Raw genomic sequence first — 23,642 nt, 5'->3', positions numbered from 1 at the left:
GTGGGTGTATTTTTTATTACTATCAAAGAAATGCCACTTCTAGAAAGTGTGCATTTATCTGTGCTTATAATTCTGGTGTTTTGCAGCTTGACTCCAATCCACGTCTGGGCAGAGTGACAGTTGGGGCTTTGTGCATACTTTTCAGACAGCCTGTACACAGGGAGGGTGGAGGTGTCACTGAGGTGCATCTACATACTGAATAGTCTTCCTGGGCTGAGAGAAGGGAGAGGCGGGGCACACCTACATTTGTAAAGGCTGTGCCCTGGCCTCACACAATAGGGTCGTTAACCCCCCACTGATGTTTGGAGCCTGTGCTGAAAGGAGAGAGGGGGCACTCCCAGAAACAGTTGTAACTGGCTGGAACCTCCTCTCCCTGTCATTGTAAAACACTGTAAAAATGGACTATGAGTACAGGGGAATTTTCCCCACAATTTGAACATTCTTGGAACTTGAAACTGGACACAGAACGCTGATGAATGGACTCACCAGGAAACCGCCATGGACTGATGCTGCTGTGCTGACCTGTGACCTGTCTGGTCACTAAGAGGAACTGCCACCATCTGCACCCCTTGTGCTGGCCTGTAGCTGGGCCCACCAGCCCTGTACCTTTTCCTTGATTATTGTTCCCAGGGGCAGGGTGCTGTGGCCCCTGACCCCTGCACCGATCTTCTATAATATTGCCTTAGCGCTTAGGGGAAAAGCGCTCTTGTGGAAATGCTGCAGAAGATCACCGCCGCAGCCCAGGCTACATAATCTTCCTAGCGCTGTGAAAAGCGCTTCGTTAAGATCACCGCCGCAGCCCAGGCTGCATAATCTTCCTAGCGCTGTGAAAAGCGCTTTGTTGAGATCACCGCCGCAGCCCAGGCTGCATAATCTTTCTAGCGCTGTGAAAAGCGCTTCGTTCGGATCACCGCCGCAGCCCGGAGAAGTTAATTGGTATAACGCGAGCATTGCGCGTTTACCAGTGCCCCCAGGGCACGAAGACAACCTTCTTTGTGTTTTTAGGAGCCAGCGCGCTCCTAGCGGTGCCCCCGGGGTAGGGATCGCTCCGAGGAGCGCCCCCGGGGCACCAACAGGCCCCACCTTGGGCCGCGACGTCATCTGGACGCAGAGGGAGAGGAGGACGCCTCTCCCTCGCATGCAGGAGTCCCGGAGGACTCTCCTGCCATTCCGGGCCGGGCGGCAGCCTCACCGGAGGCTCGCCCTGGCCCCCGGCTCTATTGTTGGCCCCCTCGCGGGCCAGGAGTATTTTCTCTAGGGGTCTCCCGTAGTGGCAGGGCCACGGAGGTCCAGGCAGACCCCAGGAGTTAGCGGGTCCCCGGAGGGGCCTGCGTTTCAGCGAGGAGGGAGCGCGAGGCGCCCCCCTACCAGTATTGGGTGACCTGGGCCCCCCACAGGAGGGCCGGTTGAGGCCCGGGGGGCCCCCAGTGGTCGCGGGCCCCAGGAGGGGCCCGTCAACAGTACAGAGGGGGTGCGTGCCGCCCCCCTCTCCCCCAGGACTCTAAGGAGGCCCCCTCATTGCGCAGAGGAGCGCTGGGGGCCCCTTTCCTCTTTGTCCTTTGTCCTGTTTGCTTCATCAAAACAGGTACTGTCTAAAATGGACCAATATGATGATAATCTAAAGTTCTTTCTACAGACTTTATTAATTATGATGTATTGCCTACCTGTTCCCTGATGCTTTGACATATGTGTGCACATGTTCCTTTTATGGGCATGACTTGCTAAATATGGTTCCCTAACTTGTCATAGGTTTTCTAATGTTCCTACTATGGGCGTTTTATGATATTCTTATGACAAGTGTTCTAATGTGATAACGTGTTTCCTGACTACTGCTTATGTTGCAGAATACTGAGTAACCTGTGTGTTATGTGTGACTACTGCTAGTTTGCAGAGTAACTAATGTGTAACGTTCTGACAACTGCTAAGGTAGCAGGATAGTACTGTTATGTGATGTTGGTCTAATAATTACGTTGTGTACAATACAGTGTATTTTTATATAATCTGGTGTTGTGTTTCCTTTGTGGTGGGGATATTGCGTCACATGTATGTGTGTGTTGTGCAAACGCTTTACGCATTGCCTCCGGGTTAAGCCTGACTGCTCGTGCCAAGCTACCAAGGGGGTGAGCAGGGGTTATCTTGGACGTGTAACTCCCTTGCCCTGACTAAAGTGGGTAAGTTCTGCCTGGCTGAGGTGCATACCCTAGCCAACCAGAAACCCCATTTCTAACAGTGGCCCCAAGAGCACTCCAAGATAAATGGAGTGGACCCCACACAATTGTTGAAAAGAAGGGAGAAGTCACCTATTTAGTTGACTTAGGCACTGCCAGGAGTCCCCTTAGGGTGCTCCATGTCAACCGCCTGAAACCCTACTATGACAGGGCTGATCTCACCCTGCTCATGGCAACAGATGAGGGACAGGAAGAAGACAGTGATCCTCTACCTGATCTCTTCTCTTACACAGAACAAGATGCTCTGGTGGAAGGTGTAGTTTTGGCTGATTGTCTTACTGCTGAGCAGAAAGACAATAGCATAAACCTCCTAGATCAATTCTCTGAACTCTTCTCTACTGTGCCAGGTACCACTTCTTGGTGTGAGCACACTATAGATACTGGAGACAGCTTGCCTGTCAAAAGTAAGATCTATAGGCAGCCTGACCATGTCAGGGACTGCATAAAGCAAGAGGTCCAGAAAATGTTAGAACTAGGAGTGGTTGAGCACTCTGACAGTCCATGGGCTTCTCCTGTGGTACTGGTACCAAAACCCCATTCCAAAGATGGAAAGAAGGAAATGCGGTTTTGTGTAGACTATAGAGGTCTCAACTTGGTAACCAAAACTGATGCTCACCCTATACCCAGGGCAGATGAGCTCATAGATACACTGGCATCTGCCAAGTATCTAAGCACTTTTGACTTGACTGCAGGGTATTGGCAGATCAAATTGTCAGAAGATACTAAACCTAAGACTGCATTTTCAACCATTGGAGTACATTACCAGTTTACTGTAATGCCTTTTGGTTTGAAAAATGCACCTGCCACTTTTCAGAGGTTGGTGAACACAGTCCTGCAAGGGCTGGAAGCTTTCAGTGCAGCATATTTGGACGATATAGCTGTCTTTAGCTCCAGCTGGGATGATCACCTGGTCCACCTATGGAAAGTTCTGGAGGCCCTGCAAAAGGCATGCCTCACTATCAAGGCTTCAAAGTGCCAGATAGGGCAGGGTAAGGTGGTTTATCTGGGACACCTTGTTGGTGGGGAACAGATTGCACCACTTCAGGGGAAAATCCAAACAATTATTGATTGGGTTCCCCCTACCACTCAGACTCAGGTGAGAGCTAGGCCTCACTGGGTATTACAGGAGGTTCATTAAGAACTATGGCTCCATTGCAGCCCCTCTTAATGACCTCACTTCCAAAAAGATGCCTAAAAAGGTATTATGGACAGCAAACTGTCAGAAAGCTTTTGAGGAGCTGAAGCAGGCCATGTGCTCTGCACCTGTCCTGAAAAGCCCTTGTTACTCTAAAAAATTCTATGTCCAAACTGATGCATCTGAATTAGGAGTAGGGGCAGTCCTATCACAACTTAATTCTGAGGGCAGGATCAACCTGTTGCTTTTATTAGTAGGAGGTTGACCCCTAGAGAAAAGCGTTGGTCTGCCATTGAGAAGGAGGCCTTTGCTGTGGTCTGGGCACTGAAGAAGTTGAGGCCATACCTGTTTGGCACTCACTTCATTGTTCAGACAGACCACAAACCTCTACTTTGGCTAAAACAAATGAAAGGTGAAAATCCTAAATTGTTGAGGTGGTCCATATCCCAACAGGGAATGGACTATACAGTGGAACATAAACCTGGGAGTAGCCACTCCAATGCAGATGGACTCTCCAGATATTTCCACTTAGACAATGAAGACTCATCAGGTCATGGCTAGTCTTATTGTCCTTCGTTTGGGGGGGGGGGTTGTGTAGGAAAGTACCATCTTGCCTGGCATGTTACCCCCATTTTTCACTGTATATATGTTGTTTTAGTTGTATGTGTCACTGGGACCCTGTTCACCAGGGCCCCAGTGCTCATAAGTGTGCCTGAATGTGTTACCTGTGTAGTGACTAACTGTCTCACTGAGGCTCTGCTAATCAGAACCTCAGTGGTTATGCTCTCTCATTTGTTTCCAAATTGTCACTAACAGGCTAGTGACTATTTTTACCAATTTACATTGGCTTACTGGAACACCCTTATAATTCCCTAGTATATGGTACTGAGGTACCCAGGGTATTGGGGTTCCAGGAGATCCCTATGGGCTGCAGCATTTCTTTTGCCACCCATAGGGAGCTCTGACAATTCTTACACAGGCCTGCCACTGCAGCCTGAGTGAAATAACGTCCACGTTATTTCACAGCCATTTTACACTGCACTTAAGTAACTTATAAGTCACCTATATGTCTAACCTTTACCTGGTAAAGGTTAGGTGCAAAGTTACTTAGTGTGAGGGCACCCTGGCACTAGCCAAGGTGCCCCCACATTGTTCAGGGCCAATTCCCCGGACTTTGTGAGTGCGGGGACACCATTACACGCGTGCACTACATATAGGTCACTACCTATATGTAGCTTCACAATGGTAACTCCGAATATGGCCATGTAACATGTCTATGATCATGGAATTGCCCCCTCTATACCATCCTGGCATAGTTGGCACAATCCCATGATCCCAGTGGTCTGTAGCACAGACCCTGGTACTGCCAAACTGCCCTTCCTGGGGTTTCACTGCAGCTGCTGCTGCTGCCAACCCCTCAGACAGGCATCTGCCCTCCTGGGGTCCAGCAAGGCCTGGCCCAGGATGGCAGAACAAAGGACTTCCTCTGAGAGAGGGTGTTACACCCTCTCCCTTTGGAAAATGGTGTGAAGGCAGGGGAGGAGTAGCCTCCCCCAGCCTCTGGAAATGCTTTGTTGGGCACAGATGTGCCCAATTCTGCATAAGCCAGTCTACACCGGTTCAGGGGACCTCTTAGCCCTGCTCTGGCGCGAAACTGGACAAAGGAAAGGGGAGTGACCACTCCCCTGACCTGCACCTCCCCTGGGAGGTGCCCAGAGCTCCTCCAGTGTGCTCCAGACCTCTGCCATCTTGGAAACAGAGGTGCTGCTGGCACACTGGACTGCTCTGAGTGGCCAGTGCCACCAGGTGACGTCAGAGACTCCTTCTGATAGGCTCCTTCAGGTGTTAGTAGCCTATCCTCTCTCCTAGGTAGCCAAACCCTCTTTTCTGGCTATTTAGGGTCTCTGTCTCTGGGGAAACTTTAGATAACGAATGCAAGAGCTCATCCGAGTTCCTCTGCATCTCTCTCTTCACCTTCTGCCAAGGAATCGACTGCTGACCGCGCTGGAAGCCTGCAAACCTGCAACATAGTAGCAAAGACAACTACTGCAACTCTGTAACGCTGATCCTGCCGCCTTCTCGACTGTTTTCCTGCTTGTGCATGCTGTGGGGGTAGTCTGCCTCCTCTCTGCACCAGAAGCTCCGAAGAAATCTCCCGTGGGTCGACGGAATCTTCCCCCTGCAACCGCAGGCACCAAAAAGCTGCATTACCGGTCCCTTGGGTCTCCTCTCAGCACGACGAGCGAGGTCCCTCGAATCCAGCGACTCTGTCCATGTGACCCCCACAGTCCAGTGACTCTTGAGTCCAAGTTTGGTGGAGGTAAGTCCTTGCCTCACCTCGCTGGGCTGCATTGCTGGGAACCGCAACTTTTGCAGCTACTCCGGCCCCTGTGCACTTCCGGCGGAAATCCTTTGTGCACAGCCAAGCCTGGGTCCACGGCACTCTAACCTGCATTGCACGACTTTCTAAGTTGGTCTCCGGCGACGTGGGACTCCTTTGTGTAACTTCGGGTGAGCACCGTTTCACGCATCCTTTTAGTGCCTGTTTCTGGCACTTCTCCGGGTGCTACCTGCTGCTGAGAGGGCTCCTTGTCTTGCTCTATGTCCCCTCTCTCTCCTGGTCCAATTGGCGACCTCCTGGTCCCTCCTGGGCCACAGCAGCATCCAAAAACAATAACCGCACGATTTGCAGCTAGCAAGGCTTGTTGGCGTTCTTTCGGCGGGAAAACACTTCTGCGCGACTTTCCACAGCGAGCGGGATCAGTCCACCTAAGGGGAAGTGTCTAGCCCTTTTCGTTCCTACAGAAATTGCAGCTTCTTCTGTCCAGTAGAAGCTTCTTTGCACCCGCAGCTGGCATTTCCTGGGCATATGCCCATCTCCGACTTGCTTGTGACTTTTGGACTTGGTCCCCTTGTTCCACAGGTACCCTAGATTGGAAATCCACAGTTGTTGCATTGTTGGTTTGTGTCTTTCCTGCATTATTCCTCTAACACGACTTCTTTGTCCTTAGGGGAACTTTAGTGCACTTTGAACTCACTTTTCAGGGTCTTGGGGAGGGTTATTTTTCTAACTCTCACTATTTTCTAATAGTCCCAGCGACCCTCTACAAGGTCACATAGGTTTGGGGTCCATTCGTGGTTCGCATTCCACTTTTGGAGTATATGGTTTGTGTTGCCCCTATCCCTATGTTTCCCCATTGCATCCTATTGTAACTATACATTGTTTGCACTGTTTTCTAAGACTATACTGCATATTTTTGCTATTGTGTATATATATCTTGTGTATATTTGCTATCCTCTCACTGAGGGTACACTCTAAGATACTTTGGCATATTGTCATAAAAATAAAGTACCTTTATTTTTAGTATAACTGTGTATTGTGTTTTCTTATGATATTGTGCATATGACACTAAGTGGTTCTGTAGTAGCTTCACCCGTCTCCTAGTTCAGCCTAAGCTGCTCTGCTAAGCTACCATTATCTATCAGCCTAAGCTGCTAGACACCCTATACACTAATAAGGGATAACTGGGCCTGGTGCAAGATGCAAGTACCCCTTGGTACTCACTACAAGCCAGTCCAGCCTCCTACATTGGTTGTGCAGCTGTGGGATAAGTACTTTGCAACTACTTACCACTTTTGTCATTGTACTTTTCAGAAGAGAAAAATATACAAAACAAGTTCAGTGTATGTACACCTAACCAAAAAGTTTTGCTTTTCTTCTCTCACTTATTTTCAAAGTGCTGAAAAGTACCTCTAAAACTTTCTAAAAAGTTCTTTAAAAGTTTTTAAAGTTTTTTTCCTGGTATTTAAAAAGTTCTAAAATCTTTTTCTCACTTTTTCTATCTCTTAAACACTTTCTAAAAATGTCTGGCACAGGGCACACTGTTGATCTGTCCAAACTTGCTTATGATCACCTTAGCTGGAAAGGAGCAAGGAGTCTCTGCATAGAAAGAGGTTTAAGTGTAGGGAAGAATCCCTCTAGAGAACTGCTGGTTAACATGCTTGTAGAACAGGATAAGGCCAGAGGTGGCACTTCTGTTGAAAAAGTAGCTGATAGTTCCCAATCTGATCCTGGGGCACCCCTAGCAAAAGATTTAGAAAGGAAACTTCCTAGCCTGCCCATTATCAGTCAGCCTAGCATAGCTGGTACTGATGTAGAGTCACACCATACTGATAGTGTTGTCTCACATCATAGCAAGAGTATTCCTTCTCATCATAGTAGAAGTGATGTTTCTGTTAGCCAAGCTGTTAGGGTGCCATCTGTTAGGGACAGGTCTCCTTCTGCTCATTCTCACCATACTTCTGTTTCAAGGCATGTCCCACACACCCACCCTGATGACAGAGTGTTAGAAAGGGAGCTCAATAGATTGAGAGTGGAACACACCAGACTGAAGCTCAAGAAGCAACAGCTGGATTTGGATAGACAGTCCTTAGCAGTGGAAAGAGAAAGACAGAAATTGGGTTTAGAAACCCATGGTGGCAGCAGCAGTATTCCCCATAGTCATCCTGCAAAAGAGCATGATTCTAGGAATCTGCACAAGATAGGTCCCCCTTATAAGGAGGGGGGTGACATTAACAAGTGGTTTACTGCACTTGAGAGGGCCTGTGTTCTACAGGATGTCCCTCAAAGGCAGTGGGCTGCTATCCTATGGCTATCATTTAGTGGAAAGTGTAAGGATAGGCTCCTTACTGTGAAAGAAAGTGAAGCCAATGATTTCAAAGTTCTTAAGAATGCACTCCTGGATGGTTATGGCTTAACCACTGAACAGTACAGGATGAAGTTCAGAGAAACCAAAAAGGAGTCTTCACAAGACTGGGTAGACTTTGTTGACCATTCAGTGAAGGCCTTGGAGGGGTGGTTACATGGCAGTAAAGTTACTGATTATGAAAGCCTGTATAACTTAATCTTGAGAGAGCATATTCTTAATAATTGTGTGTCTGATTTGTTGCACCAGTACCTGGTGGACTCTGATCTGACCTCTCCCCAAGAATTGGGAAAGAAGGCAGACAAATGGGTCAGAACAAGGGTGAACAGAAAAGTTCATACAGAGGGTGACAAAGATGGCAAGAAGAAGGATGGTAAGTCTTCTGACAAGGGTGGGGACAAATCTAAAAATGAGTCTTCATCAGGCCCACAAAAACACTCTGGTGGGGGTGGTGGGTCCAAATCCTCTTCAAATCAAAAAAAAGAAAAGAAACCATGGTGCTATTTATGTAAAATAAAAGGCCATTGGACAACAGATCCCAGTTGTCCAAAGAAAAGCACCAAGCCTCCTACCACTACAGCCCCTACTGCTACACCTAGTGCACCTAGTAATAGCAGTGGTGGTGGGAGCAAACCTACTAATAGCCAATCCAAGGGAGTAGCTGGGCTCACTTTTGGTAACTTAGTTGGGGTTGGTCTTGTTAGGGAGACCACAGAGGCTGTGTTAGTCTCTGAGGGAGCTATTGATTTAGCCACCTTAGTTGCTTGTCCCCTTAACATGGATAAGTACAAGCAACTACCCATAATAAATGGTGTTGAGGTTCGGCCTACAGGGACACAGGTGCCAGTGTTACAATGGGAATAGAGAAACTGGTCAACCCTGAACAACACCTACTTGGTCACCAGTACCAAGTAACCGATGCTCATAACAACACACTTAGCCACCCCATGGCTGTTGTAAATCTCAACTGGGGGGGGGTGGTTACTGGTCCAAAGAAAGTTGTGGTTGCCTCATATTTACCTGTAGACTGTCTACTAGGAAATGATTTAGAGACATCAGCTTGGTTAGATGTGGAGTTGGAGGACCATGCAGCAATGCTGGGCATCCCAGGGCATATTTTTGCTTTAACCAGGGCTCAGGCCAAAAAACAAAAAGGACAGGGTGACTTGGATCCTGGAAGAATGGACCAAGTGCTCCCTAAAGCTAGGGCTAGTAGAAGTAAAGCACTACCTACTATCCCTCCCTCTACAGTGGATTCTACTTCTGAGGAAGAAGAATTTCCACCCTGTGCAGAACCTACACCAGAGGAGCTGGAAGCAGACACTGCTGAGCTTTTGGGTGAAGGGGGGCCTGCCAGTGAGGAGCTGAGTGTGGCACAGCATACCTGTCCCACACTAGAGGGTCTAAGGCAGCAAGCTGTCAAACAAGCAAATGGGGATGTCATTGACTCTCACAGAGTTTACTCGGAGGACAACCTCTTGTACACTGAAGCAAGGGATCCAAAACCTGGAACTGCCAGGAGATTGGTGATTCCTCAGGAGTACAGAAACGTCCTCCTAACTCAAGCCCACGACATTCCCTTAGCTGGACATTTGGGGCAAATGAAAACTTGGGACAGGCTTGTTCCCTTGTTTCATTGGCCTAGAATGTCAGAGGACACAAAGGAATTTTGTAAGTCCTGTGAAACCTGTCAAGCAAATGGCAAGACAGGTGGCACTCCAAAGGCACCCCTTATCCCACTGCCTGTGGTTGGGGTTCCCTTTGAAAGGGTAGGGGTTGACATAGTTGGCCCCCTTGACCCTCCTACTGCTTCAGGCATTAGGTTTATCTTGGTGGTAGTGGACCATGCCATCAGATATCCTGAAGCAATTCCTCTAAGGACCACTACAGCTCCTGCAGTGGCAAAGGCCCTTTTTGGAATCTTTTCCAGGGTGGGCTTCCCAAAAGAGGTGTTATCAGACAGGGGAAGCAATTTCATGTCTGCTTACTTAAAGGCCATGTGGAAGGAGTGTGGTGTTACATACAAATTCACCACACCCTATCATCCACAAACAAATGGACTGGTGGAGAGATTTAACAAAACTCTCAAAAGGCATGATTATGGGACTCCCTGAAAAAATCCGCAGGAGATGGGATATCCTTTTACCATGCCTCCTTTTTGCTTACAGGGAGGTACCCCAGAAAGGAGTGGGCTTCAGCCCCTTTGAACTCCTATTTGGGCACCCTGTGAGAGGTCCTCTAACACTTGTTAAGGATGGTTGGGAACAACCTTTAAAAGCTCCAAAGCAAGACATAGTGGACTATGTACTTGGCCTCAGATCAAGGATGGCTGAGTACATGAAAAAGGCCAGTAAAAACCTTCAGGCCAGCCAAGAGCACCAAAAGCAATGGCATGACCAGAAGGCTGTTTTGGTTCAGTACCAACCAGGGCAGAAAGTGTGGGTCTTGGAGCCTGTGGCCCTAAGATCACTCCAAGATAAATGGAGTGGACCCCACATAATTGTTGAGAAAAAGGGTGAAGTCACCTACTTAGTTGACTTAGGCACTGCCAGGAGTCCCCTTAGGATGCTCCATGTCAATCGCCTGAAACCCTACTATGACAGGTCTGATCTCACCCTGCTCATGGCAACTGATGAGGGACAGGAAGAAGAGAGTGACCCTCTCCCTGATCTCTTCTCTTCCACAGAACAAGATGCTCTAGTGGAAGGTGTAGTTTTGGCAGATTGTCTTACTGCTGAGCAGAAAGACCACTGCATAAATCTCCTTGGTCAGTTTTCTGAACTCTTCTCTACTGTGCCAGGTACCACTTCTTGGTGTGAGCACACTATAGTTACTGTAGACAGCTTGCCTGTCAAAAGTAAGATCTATAGGCAGCCTGACCATGTCAGAGACTGCATAATGCAAGAGGTGCAGAAAATGCTTGAACTAGGAGTGGTCGAGCACTCTGAAAGTCCATGGGCCTCTCCTGTGGTACTTGTACCAAAACCTAATTCCAAGGATGGAAAGAAGGAAATGCGGTTTTGTGTTGACTACAGAAGTCTCAACCAGGTAACCAAAACTGATGCTCACCCTATACCCAGGGCAGATGAGCTCATAGATACACTGGCATCTGCCAAGTATCTAAGCACTTTTCACTTGACTGCAGGGTATTGGCAGATCAAATTATCAGAAGATGCAAAAGCAAAAACTGCATTTTCAACCATAGGAGGCCATTACCAATTCACAGTAATGCCTTTTGGATTGAAAAATGCACCTGCCACTTTTCAGAGGTTGGTGAACACAGTCCTGCAAGGGCTGGAAGCTTTTAGTGCAGCATATCTGGACAATATAGCTGTCTTTACCTCCAGCTGGGATGATCACCTGGTCCACCTATGGAAAGTTTTAGAGGCCCTGCAAAAGGCAGGCCTCACTATCAGGACTTCAAAGTGCCAGATAGGGCAGGGAAAGGTGGTTTATCTGGGACACCTGGTTGGTGGAGAACAGATTGCACCACTTCAGGGGAAAATCCAAACTTTTATGGATTGGGTTCCCCCTACTACTCAGACTCAGGTGAGAGCCTTTTTAGGCCTCACTGGGTACTATAGGAGGTTCATAAAGGACTATGGCTCCATTGCAGCCCCTCTTAATGACCTCACTTCAAAGAAAATGCCTAAGAAGGTATTGTGGACAGCTAGCTGTCAGAAAGCTTTTGAAAAGCTGAAGCAGGCCATGTGCTCTGCACCTGTCTTGAAAAGCACCTGTTACTCCAAGAAATTCATTGTCCAAACTGATGCATCTGAATTAGGGGTAGGGGCAGTCTTATCACAACCTAATTCTGAGGGCCAGGATCAACCTGTTGCTTTTATCAGCAGGAGGTTGACCCCTAGAGAAAAGCATTGGTCTGCCATAGAGAGGGAGGCCTTTGCTGTGGTCTGGGCACTGAAGAAGTTGAGGCCATACCTGTTTGGCACTCACTTCATTGTTCAGACAGACCACAAACCTCTACTTTGGCTAAAACAAATGAAAGGTGAAAATCCTAAATTGTTGAGGTGGTCCCTATCCCTACAGGGAATGGACTATACAGTGGAACATAGACCTGGGAGTACCCACTCCAATGCAGATGGACTCTCCAGATATTTCCACTTAGACAATGAAGACCCATCAGGTAATGACTAGTCTTATTGTCCTTCGTTTGGGGGGGAGTATCATCTTGCCTGGCATGTTACCCCCATTTTTCACTGTATATATGTTGTTTTAGTTGTATGTGTCACTGGGACCCTGCCAGCCAGGGCCCCAGTGCTCATAAATGTGCCCTGAATGTGTTACCTGTGTTATGACTAACTGTCTCACTGAGGCTCTGCTATCCAGAACCTCAGTGGTTATGCTCTCTCATTTCTTTCCAAATTGTCAGTAACAGGCTAGTGACTAATTTTATCAATTTACATTTGCATACTGGAACACCCTTATAATTCCCTAGTATATGGTACTGAGGTACCCAGGGTATTGGGGTTCCAGGAGATCCCTATAGGCTGCAGCATTTCTTTTGCCACCCATAGGGAGCTCTGACAATTCTTACACATTCCTGCCACTGCAGCCTGAGTGAAATAACGTTCACGTTATTTCACAGCCATTTACCACTGCACTTAAGTAACTTATAAGTCACCTATATGTCTAATCTTTACCTGGTAAAGGTTAGGTGCAAAGTTACTTAGTGTGTGGGCACCCTGGCACTAGCCAAGGTGCCCCCACATTGTTCAGGGCAAATTCCCCGGACTTTGTGAGTGCGGGGACACCATTACACGTGTGCACTACACATAGGTCAATACCTATGTGTAGCTTCACAATGGTTACTCCGAATATGGCCATGTAACATGTCTATGATCATGGAATTGCCCCCTCTGTGCCATCCTGGCATTGTTGGCACAATCCCATGATCCCACAGGTCTGTAGCTCAGACCAGGGTACTGCCAAACTGCCTTTCCCGGGGTTTCACCGCAGCTGCTGCCAACCCCTCAGACAGGTTTCTGCCCTCCTGGGGTCCAGCCAGGCTTGACCCAGGATGGCAGAACAAAGGACTTCCTCAGAGAGAGGGTGTTACACACTCTCCCTTTGGAAAAAGGTGTTAAGGCAGGGGAGGAGTAGCCTCCCCCAGCCTCTGGAAATGCTTTCATGGGCACAGATGGTACCTCAGTACCATATACTAGGGAATTATAAGGGTGTTCCAGTATGCCAATATAAATTGGTGAAATTGGTCACTAGCCTGTTAGTGACAATTTGAAAGAAATGAGAGAGCATAACCACTGAGGTTCTGGATAGCAGAGCCTCAGTGAGACAGTTAGTCATAACATAGGTAACACATTCAGGGCACACTTATGAGCACTGGGGCCCTGGCTGGCAAGGTCCCAGTGACACATACAACTAAAACAACATTTACACAGTGAAAAATGGGGGTAACATGCCAGGCAAGATGGTACTTTCCTACACCAGTCTCCTGGCTGCTCCAGGTTTTGGGTCCCTTGCCTCTGTGTACATGAGTTTGTCCTCCCAATAAACTCTATGTGAGTTACTGACATCCCCATTTTGCTGTTTGACAGCTTGCTGTCTGAGACCCTATAATGTGGGACAGGTTTGCTGTGCCACACTCAGCTCCTCCCTGGCATGCCCCCCTCCAAAAGCTCAGCAGTGTCTGCTGCCAGCTCCTCTGGTGAAGGTTCTGCACAGGGGGGAAATTCTTCTTCCTCAGAAGTTGAATCATCTGCAGAGGGAGGGATAGTGGGTAGGGATTTACCCTTACTAACCCTAGCTTTAGGGAGCACTTGGTCCATTGTTCCAGGATCCAAGTCACCCTGTCCTTTTTGCTTTTTGGCCTGAGCCCTTGTCAAAGCAAAAATATGCCCAAGAATGCCCAGCATTGCTGCATGAGCCTCCAACTCCACTTCTGCCCAAGCTGATGTCTCTAAATCATTCCCTAGTAGACAGTCTACAGGTAAATTTGAGGCAACCACAACTTTGTTTGGACCAGTAACCCCCCCCCCCAGTTGAGATTCACAACAGCCATGGGGTGGCTAAGAGTGTTGTTATGAGCATCAGTCACTTGGTACTGGTGACCAAGTAGGTGTTGTTCAGGGTGTACCAGTTTCTCTATTACCATGGTAACACTGGCACCTGTGTCCCTGTAGGCCTGAACCTCAACACCATTGATTAGGGGAAGTTGCTTGTACTTATCCATATTAAGGGGACAAGCAACCAAGGTGGCCAAATCAATGGCACCTTCAGAGACTAGCACAGCCTCTGTGGTCTCCCTAACAAGACCAACCCCAACTAAATTACCAAAAGTGAGCCCAGCTTCTCCCTTGGATTGGCTATTAGTAGGTTTGTTCCCACCACCACTGCTATTACTAGGGGCACTAGAGGTTGCAGTAGGGGTTGTGTTAGTGGGAGGCTTGGTGCTTTTCTTTGGACAACTGGCATCAGTTGTCCAATGGCCTTTTACTTTACATAAATAGCACCATGGTTTCTTTACGTGATTAGAAGAGGATTTGGACCCACCACCCCCACCAGAGTGTTTTTGTGGGACTGATGAGGACTAATTTTTAGATTTGTCCCCACCCTTGTCTGAAGACTTACCATCCTTCTTCTTGCCATCCTTGTCACCCCCTGTATGAACCTTTCTGTTCACCCTTGTTCTGACCCATTTGTCTGCCTTCTTTCCCAATTCTTGGGGAGAAGTCAGATCTGAGTCCACTAGATATTGGTGTAACAAATCAGACACACAGTTATTCAGAATATGCTCTCTCAGAATAAGATTATACAGGCTTTCATAGTCAGACACTTTACTGCCATGTAACCACCCCTCCAAGGCCTTCACTGAATAGTCAACAAAGTCTACCCAGTCTTGTGAGGACTCTTTTCTGGTTTCTCTGAACTTAATCCTGTATTGTTCAGTGGTTAAGCCAAATCCATCCAAGAGTGCATCCTTTAAAACTTCAAAATTATTGGTATCACTTTCTCTAACAGTAAGGAGCCTATCACTACCCTTTCCATTGAAAGATAGCCATAGCAGATAGAATAGCAGCCCACTGCCTTTGAGGGACCCCCTGTACCATACAGGCCCTCTCAAGTGCAGCAAACCACTTGTTAATGTCATCCCCTTCCTTGTAAGGGGGAACTATCTTGTGCAGATTCCTGGAGTAATGCTCTCTGACAGGATTGGTATCAGGAATATTGCTGCTCCCACTATGGGGTCCAAACCCCAACCTCTGTCTCTCCTTCTCCAGATCTAGGGATTCCCTGTCTAGAGCAAGCTGTTGCTGTTTAAGCTTCAGTCTGGTCTGTTCCACTCTCAACTTGTTGAGTTCCCTTTCTAACATTTTGTCTTCAGGGTGGGTGGGTTTGGAATGTTTAGACACTGAGGATATATTGGAACCAACAGAGGGAGACCTGTCTCTAACAGCTTACACTCTAACAACCTGGCCTCCAGGAACAAAAGCATCCCTACTATGTTGAGAGCTTCTATTACTACCAGCATTGCTAGGTGGTCTGCTAAGGGGCAGATTTGAAATGAACCCTGTAAACCTTCCTCAAGGGGCTCCCCTGAGTCAGAGTGTGAGCTATCTACTAACTTCTCAGATGGAGGGCCACCCTGTGCCTTATCATTCTCAATGAGCATGTTAAACAATAATTCTCTAGAAGGGTTCTTTCCTACCACTAAACCTGTATCAATGCAGAGACTCCTTAGGCTCTTAAAGTTAAGATTGTCATATGTTGTATTGACCATTTTAAGAGAAGTTCCTACATCAGACATGATAGAAGAAGGTTTAGGGACAGTGAGAAGAGAGAAAAAGTTTCAGGACTTTTTAAAGACAGAAAAAAAACTTTTTGAAACTTTTAGAGTTTAGGAGTACTTCTCAGCACTTAGCAGAAAGTGTAAGAGAAGAAAAGCAAAACTTTTTCGTTAGGTGTACATACACTGAACTTGTTTTGTATATTTTTCTCTTATGAAAAGTACAAAATGACAAAGTGGTAAGTAGTTCCAAGTACTTATCCCACCGCTGCACAACCAATGTAGGAGGCTGGCCTGGCTTGTAGTGGGTACCAAGGGGTACTTACACTCTGTACCAGGTCCAGTTATCCCTTATTAGTGTAAAAGTGTTTCTAGCAGCTTAGGCTGATAGAAGGTAGTTATAGCAGAGCAGCTTAGGATGACCTAGGAGACATGCAAAGCTCCTAATATACCACTGGTGTCATATGCACAATATCACAAGAAAACACAATACACAGATATACTAAAAATAAAGGTACTTTATTTTTATGACAATATGCCAAAGTATCTCAGTGAGAACCCTCAGTATGAGGATAGCAAATATACACAAGATATATGTACCCAATACCAAAAATATGCCGTAATAGCAAAAGGAAGTAATGCAAGTAGTGTAAAGTTACAATAGATTGAAATAGGAGCACATAGGTATAGGGGCAACACAAACCATATACTCCAAAAGTGGAATGCGAACCACGAATGGACCCCAAACCTATGTGAGCTTGTAGAGGGTCGCTGGGACTGTAAGAAAACAGTGAGGGTTAGAACAATATCCCACCCCAAGACCCTGTCAGGTAGGTGTAAAGTGCACCTACAACCCCCAGAGAGCACAGAAATCGTGATAGGGGGATTCTGCAAGGAAAACCAACACCAGTAATGCAACAACAGTGGATTTCCGGATCTGAGTACCTGTAAGACAAGGGGACCAAGTCCAAGAGTCGCAACAGTGTCGAGAGTGGGCAGGAGCCCAGGAAATGCCATCTGAGGGTGCAAGGAAGCTGCCACTGGATGGAAGAAGCTTGGTGTTTTGCAAGAATGAAGAGGACTAGGAACTTCCCCTTTGGAGGATGGATGTCCCACCTCGTGCAGAAGGTTGCAGAGGTGTTCCCACGCAGAAAGACCACAAACAAGCCTTGCTAGCTGCAAGGGTCACAATTAGGGTTTTTGGATGCTGCTGTGGCCCAGGAGGGACCAGGATGTCGCCACTTGGATGAGGAGACAGAGGGGTTGCCCAGCAAGTCAGGGAGCCCTCACAGAAGTAGGCAGCACTCGCAGAAGTACCGGATCAGGCACTTAGAAGAGGAGTGAACCGGAGTCCACCCGAAGTCAGAAAAGGGAGTCCCACGATGCCGGAGGACAACTCAGAAGGTTGTGCACTGCAGGTTAGAGTGTCGGGACCCAGGCTTGGCTGTGCATGAAGAAAATCCTGGAAGAGTGCACAGGAGCCGGAGCAGCTGCAAATCACACGGTACCCAGCAATGCAGTCTAGCGTGGGGAGGCAAGGACTTACCTCCACCAAACTTGAACTGAAGAGTCACTGGACTGTGGGAGTCACTTGGACAGAGTTACTGAGTTCCAGGGACCACGCTTGTTGTGCTGAGAGGGGACCCAGAGGACCGGTGAGGCAGTCTTTTGTTGCCTGCGGTTGCAGGGGGAAGATTCCGTCGACCCACGGGAGATTTCTTCAGAGCTCCTGGTGCAAGAAGGAGGCAGGCTACCCCCAGAGCATGCACCACCAGGAAACAGTCGAGAAGGCGGCAGGATGAGCGATACAAGGTTGCAGTAGTCGTCTTTGCTACTTTGTTGCGGTTTTGCAGGCGTCCTGAGCAGTCAGCGGTCGATCCTTTGGCAGAAGGTGAAGAGGGAGATGCAGAGGAAATCTAGTGAGCTCTTGCATTCGGTATCTGAAGAATTCCCCAAAGCAGAGACCCTAAATAGCTTGAAAAGGAGGTTTGGCTACCTAGGAAGGAGGATAGGCTAGTAAGAAAGGTAAGAGCCTATCAGAAGGAGTCTCTGACGTCACCTGATGGCACTTGCCACTCAGAGCAGTCCAGTGTGCCAGCAACACCTCTGTTTCCAAGATGGCAGAGGTCTGGGGCACACTGGAGGAGCACTGGGCACCTCCCCTGGGAGGTGCAGGTCAGGGGAGTGGTCACTCCCCTTTCCTTTGTCCAGTTTCGCGCCAGAGCAGGGCTGGGGGATCCCTAAACCGGTGTAGACTGGCTTATGTAGAGATGGGCAGCATCTGTGCCCATCAAAGCATTTCCAGAGGCTGGGGGAGGCTACGCCTCTCCAGCCTTCACACCTATTTCCAAATGGAGAGGGTGTAACACCCTCTCTCAGAGGAAATCCTTTGTTCTGCCGTCCTGGGCCAGGGCTGCCTGGACCCCAGGAGGGCAGAAACCTGTCTGAGGGGTTGGCAGCAGCAGCAGCTGCAGTGGAGACCCCGGAAAGGCAGTTTGGCAGTACCCGTGTTCTGAGCACTGGGGTCCTGGCTAGCAGGGTCCCAGTGACACATAACAAACACACAGAGGCTACTTTCTCACAGTCACTAAAATAAAGTACCTTTATTTTTAGTAACTCTGGGTATTGTGTTTTCTTATGATATCATTATGATATCGTTCTAAATGATATAAGTGGTATAGTAGGAGCTTTGCATGTCTCCTAGTTCAGCATAAGCTGCTTTGCCATAGGTACCTCTAATAGCCTAAGCTGCTAGAAACACCTCTATTCTACTAATAAGGGATAACTGGACCTGGCACAAGGTGTAAGTACCAGAAGGTACCCACTATAAGCCAGACCAGCCTCCCACACATAGAAACTCAATAGCTCCAACTGGGGCTATCACGGCGTTGTTGATAGAGTCATTCCCAATGATTAGAAGTCACAGGCGCCAGTCACGGAGTCGTATGGACCCCATGTACAGTACCTTTTGGAAATGAAGAAGCAAAGACATTGCAAGGAGTCAGGGAGATGAGGTGTTTCTGGGGCTAGTGCGGCGTCAGTCCCTTATGGCATCCGGAGACGTGGTGCGTTGGACCAGATGTGGATTTGAGACAGGGCGGTAAGGCACAGATGGCAGTAAGTGCAGAGAAATGGCCACTTTCGAAAAGTGGCATATCTAAAATAGTAATATTAAATCCAACTTCACATGTAAGCAGGATTTTCTATCACCATTCTGGCAATACTAAATATGACAGGGCTGCTCCTTCCAGATCAGAATCTACCAATCAAAAGTATATTAGGGCAGATCTAATGCTAGTCCATAAGAGGAGCAGACCTCACAGTAGTGGAAAACGAAGTTATAAGTTTTTCAATACCAGGACATGTAAAACACATAAGCACATTTTACCTACAAAGCACCCTGCCCTATGGGTTACCTAGGAACTACCTTAGCGGTGATGTATATGTAGAAAAAGGGGAGTTTAAGGCTTGTCAAGTACTTTTAAATGCCAATTTGAAGTGGCGGTGAAACTCCACACAGAGGCCTTGCAATGGCCGGCCTGAGACATGGTTAAGGGATTACTTATGTGTGTGGCAGAGTCAGTGCTGTAAGCCCACTAGTAGCATTTAATTTACAGGCCCTGGGCACATGTAGTGGAGTTTAGTTTGGACTTACAGGTAAACTAAATATGCTGATTGGGTAGGAACCAACGTTACCAGGGGAGAGAGTATATGCACTTTAGCACTGGACAGCAGTGATAATGTGCGCACCAGCAAGTCCAGGGCAGACAAATGGAGGGAGGCAGGCAAAAAGTTGGGGTATGACCTCCCTAAGGCTGTTATGTCTAACAGTCTAGAACTAAATTTCAACTGTATTCCTTATAAACATACATTGATATTTCAGCTGCTATGGGTGGCAAAAAAAGCTATTTACCAAAACTAAAGAGGAATGGCTTGGGATCAGTAGAGCATTTGGGGGTGCCAAGTTTTTGCTCCTTTTGTGGTCCTTTTGACTAGAGACAGACCCTGCTTAATATGAACTACAGATGGGCAATTTAAAGCTTGTATCAAAACATTTGAAAAGAGCACAACTTTACCTTTCATATTTCATATTTCAATTTTAAATTTTCTCTTACCTGTGTAATTTTGCTATTATCAGATAACTGGTCTACTACTTTCTTAACATCTTCTTCACTAACCACAAATCCTTTTGCAATGTCATAGCCAAAGCTCAATTGTTTGTTAATTTGTTTGTTCAGTAACAGTAATAGCTTCGGCATTAGGACCTAAAAGAAATAAGATAAGAATATAAAATTTCCAAACCAGTGTGAGGCTAGGTGTACAAATATGATAAGGACACGGTTGTAGGGGTTATGCCATCTAACTTCACTTTATTTTCCAACACCAGAAAAATAATTATAACACTACACTCCCAAAAGCTTTGGGGAAATGCAGTACCCCAAAACCACCCATTACAGTCAATTAAACCAGGGGCCGGCTTTAGCGCTGGTGGCCCCCTGTGCGACAGTCTTTTCTTGCACCCCCCCACCCCATGACTACCTTCTTGGATTCTCTCACTACCACCCAGCAAATGTGCCCCTCATCTCTTCATAACCTCCCTTTCCATATGTTTTAAAAGTGCTTGTAAAGGTTGAATTTCCTAATTCACCCCGATATCCACATAAAATATAGTTCTGTTCTTTGCAGCAGGCATATAACCCTCTGCGTTACTTTATGGGGAGTCAAAGCTGTCATTAGACACAATTCCCATCTCTCTCCCTAGCAGGAACATTAATCAACAGGTATCTTGAGATTTTAATTCCTTCCTGAAGTCTGGATGCACAAGAAACTTCTCAGGAGGTGCTTTTAAGTTTTTGCTAAACACAGCACCCCCCTGAGGTCAGCGCCCCCCAATCCAGGTCAGTAAACAGTGCGGCTGCACCGCTCACACCGCCCTAAAGCCGGCCCTGATTAAACCATTGACATCTCAGTGAATTCTCTATTTCTCCACACAACCTCATCCTGTTTTCATAATCCGATCTTTTTTATTTCTACTTCTGTTCAGTACCTAAGTCCAAGAAGACAATATGTAATCTATTTCAACACCCGTTTTTATCTTTATTAATTTAACTCCATTACCTAATGCACAATATTTCATAATAATATGTATCATTTCATAGAGCGCATACAATAAACTGCATAACAAACTTACGCACTCTTAACAACAGTAATAGGAGGGCCTACTTGGAAAACACATCACCTTGTCAATGCTTTTGCCTAGTGTAATAATCCTTGCCTCTGTGCACTTAATAGAATGGAAAACTTCCCTTTATTGCAGCTACGGAATTTTATATTCTATCTCAAGACAGAGAGTGAGGATTATACTATTTCCCAGATTACACTTTCTCACAACCAACGAGGACACATCCACAAAGGGTTTGAAATAAAAATGCTTGAATATGGACCAATCAGATGCATTAATTAAGTCTAAAAGCCTGAGAATCCATATCACCCCTTGCTGAGTGAGCAACGCCTTTGGACACATTAATGCTGGCTTTCAACATGATCTATCTCACCCATCAAGTAATAGCAGGAGATGGACCTCCAAAAAAGATTGCCTGAACAAAATCAGTAACTGTCTAACCCCGTGGAGGCTTATCATCCTCCATCATGGCCTCGGAAACTATAGGATATTGTACCACACACAATTTAGGGCAGTATTTAAACCTAGGGTAGGAAATCACCCTAATATATGTTTTGGTATATCTAGAGGCCATATATGTCACTTCTTGAGATGTAAGCATTCTGTAACATATATCCAGATCCCCGACAGCTGAAATTCTTCTGCAAAATACTATATACAGGAGCTTAGCCAACGTATCTGACGCCTTCCTTATTAAAACTTACTTCTGATGGCAAAAGACAACCAAAGTCAACACTCTGTTCACATCTCACACAATCCTGCTTCCTGGAGGAACCAAGGGTCTCATCCCCTCAATAATAATAATAATAAATAAATATTAAATACTAAATAATAATCAGTCATGGGATGTTCTCCAAATGATGCACCATGGTTAAACAGGTGGCCCTCTGAAATCTTCTGATCTGAAAGTATTTACTGACCTGCAAGCTTGGCATACTTCTGCCATTTCTGATAGAAAGTTCTGAACATGACTTAGGTTGTTTCCCATGAGTTCCAAATCCTGTTCCATACTCCAACAAATCCATTGTTGCGAAGTTGATTTGTATCTCTTGATCGTAATTTCTGAGCAGCACTGTTTGATGATCTCTAAAGCATGTCTAGAGAAGCCTGGGCTTTCCCTACATTTCTGCTAAGGTTCCAAACCATGAGATGGACTGGTCCCTCCTTCAGTAAGCAACAGCAAAATCCTTGCTGATCAAGAATAATGTTCTGAAGGAGGAGGACATGGACCGGTAACTTTCAAGAAAGTTCAATGAGAACTGAGAAGCAAACTTTAGATCTATCTCAAAGTCAGTGTTACCAGTGCAGGGACTGCCTCCTGTCTTCTCATATGAGCTACCAATCAACCGATCAAGGCAAATGGTGGAAAAGCATAGTTGTTCTCACTTTCCCATTCTGGAGGAATGGGTTTCTTGCTACAACCGCCAGGTCCAGTCTCCAACTGACATATGTGGGAAGTTGGTGGTCAAGGTATAATGCAAACAAATTGACTTTTAAAGCTCTCCATTGCCTCATTAGAGCCTGAAAGATAATCTGCCTTTAACTTCTAGCTACAGGATTACTTAAAGTGCCTGGATTGCCAAGCTGCTGAAATTTCCTAGAGATCTGTTGGGTATTTGCCATCACTGGCACCTGATTTTTCGAAGTCAAGTGCCAAATATTTTGGCCAATTCTCAGAGCGTCTTGGACCTTGTTCCTTCCAGCCGACTATTGTTCACTAAGAGGTTACCCATCTTCAGCAGTACACAGCATCTCACTCTTTATTTTGTCCAGAATCTTATTGTGAAGGACCCAGCTAGGGGCTCCAGTTGATGTGCATGGTCAGCTCTGACCACCTTCATCCAGTAGACAACTACATGCATCTGGTAGCCCAGTCAAGCCTGCTGGTGTCCAACATTAATCTGAAGATTTGGTCGGCCATTTAATGTCTCTGTGTGGTTCGACTGAATATTTAGACTCTTCCTTAAATGGGAAGCCTTCTGCCATTTACAAAGTCTTGTAATGAAGCAGGCCAGGGAAGATAGCTTGAATAGAGGATGCCAGAAGGCCCACTAACTGGGCTGGTTGCCTCAGAGAAATCTTTGACTGCAGCAATGCTGTTTTGAGTGAAAAACCTGATATCCATAATTTTGGGGTTGGAATGCTTCAAAGTTGCTTGAATTGAGTCTATGACAAACCCTAATCAGGTTATTCTTTGACTGGGGATGAGTTCTGCCCTCTCTCCATTGATGCTGAATCACAGATCCTACAGCAATGTGACAATCAACTGCCGAGATCCTGGAGCTGCCTTCAACCTGGCCCATGACCCTTATGTTGTCCAGAATGACAATTAGTCAGATGCCTATGGCTCAAAGAAGCTTCATCGCTGGGTGTAAGACCTTTGTTAAACCCCAGAGTATTGATGAAATTTCAAAAGTTAGAACTTTGAACTAGGGCCGTAGTATTTCCAGTGAAGCTGGAGAAATCTGAGGTGAAGAGTAAAAATCAGAAATGTTGGATAAGCCTCTTTGAGGTCAAGATGCTACATCCAATCATGCAAACTTAGAATGTTTCTGAATAGATGAATCTCCTCCATATTGACATGATGGAAAATAAAACACTAGTCACTTGTTGAAGTCCCTGATGTTTA

Source organism: Pleurodeles waltl, chromosome 3_1 (genome assembly GCF_031143425.1).
Source record: "Pleurodeles waltl isolate 20211129_DDA chromosome 3_1, aPleWal1.hap1.20221129, whole genome shotgun sequence".
Lineage (NCBI taxonomy): Eukaryota > Metazoa > Chordata > Amphibia > Caudata > Salamandridae > Pleurodeles > Pleurodeles waltl.
The sequence above is the reverse complement of the archived record's forward strand: the minus strand, read 5'-3'. Positions refer to the sequence as shown.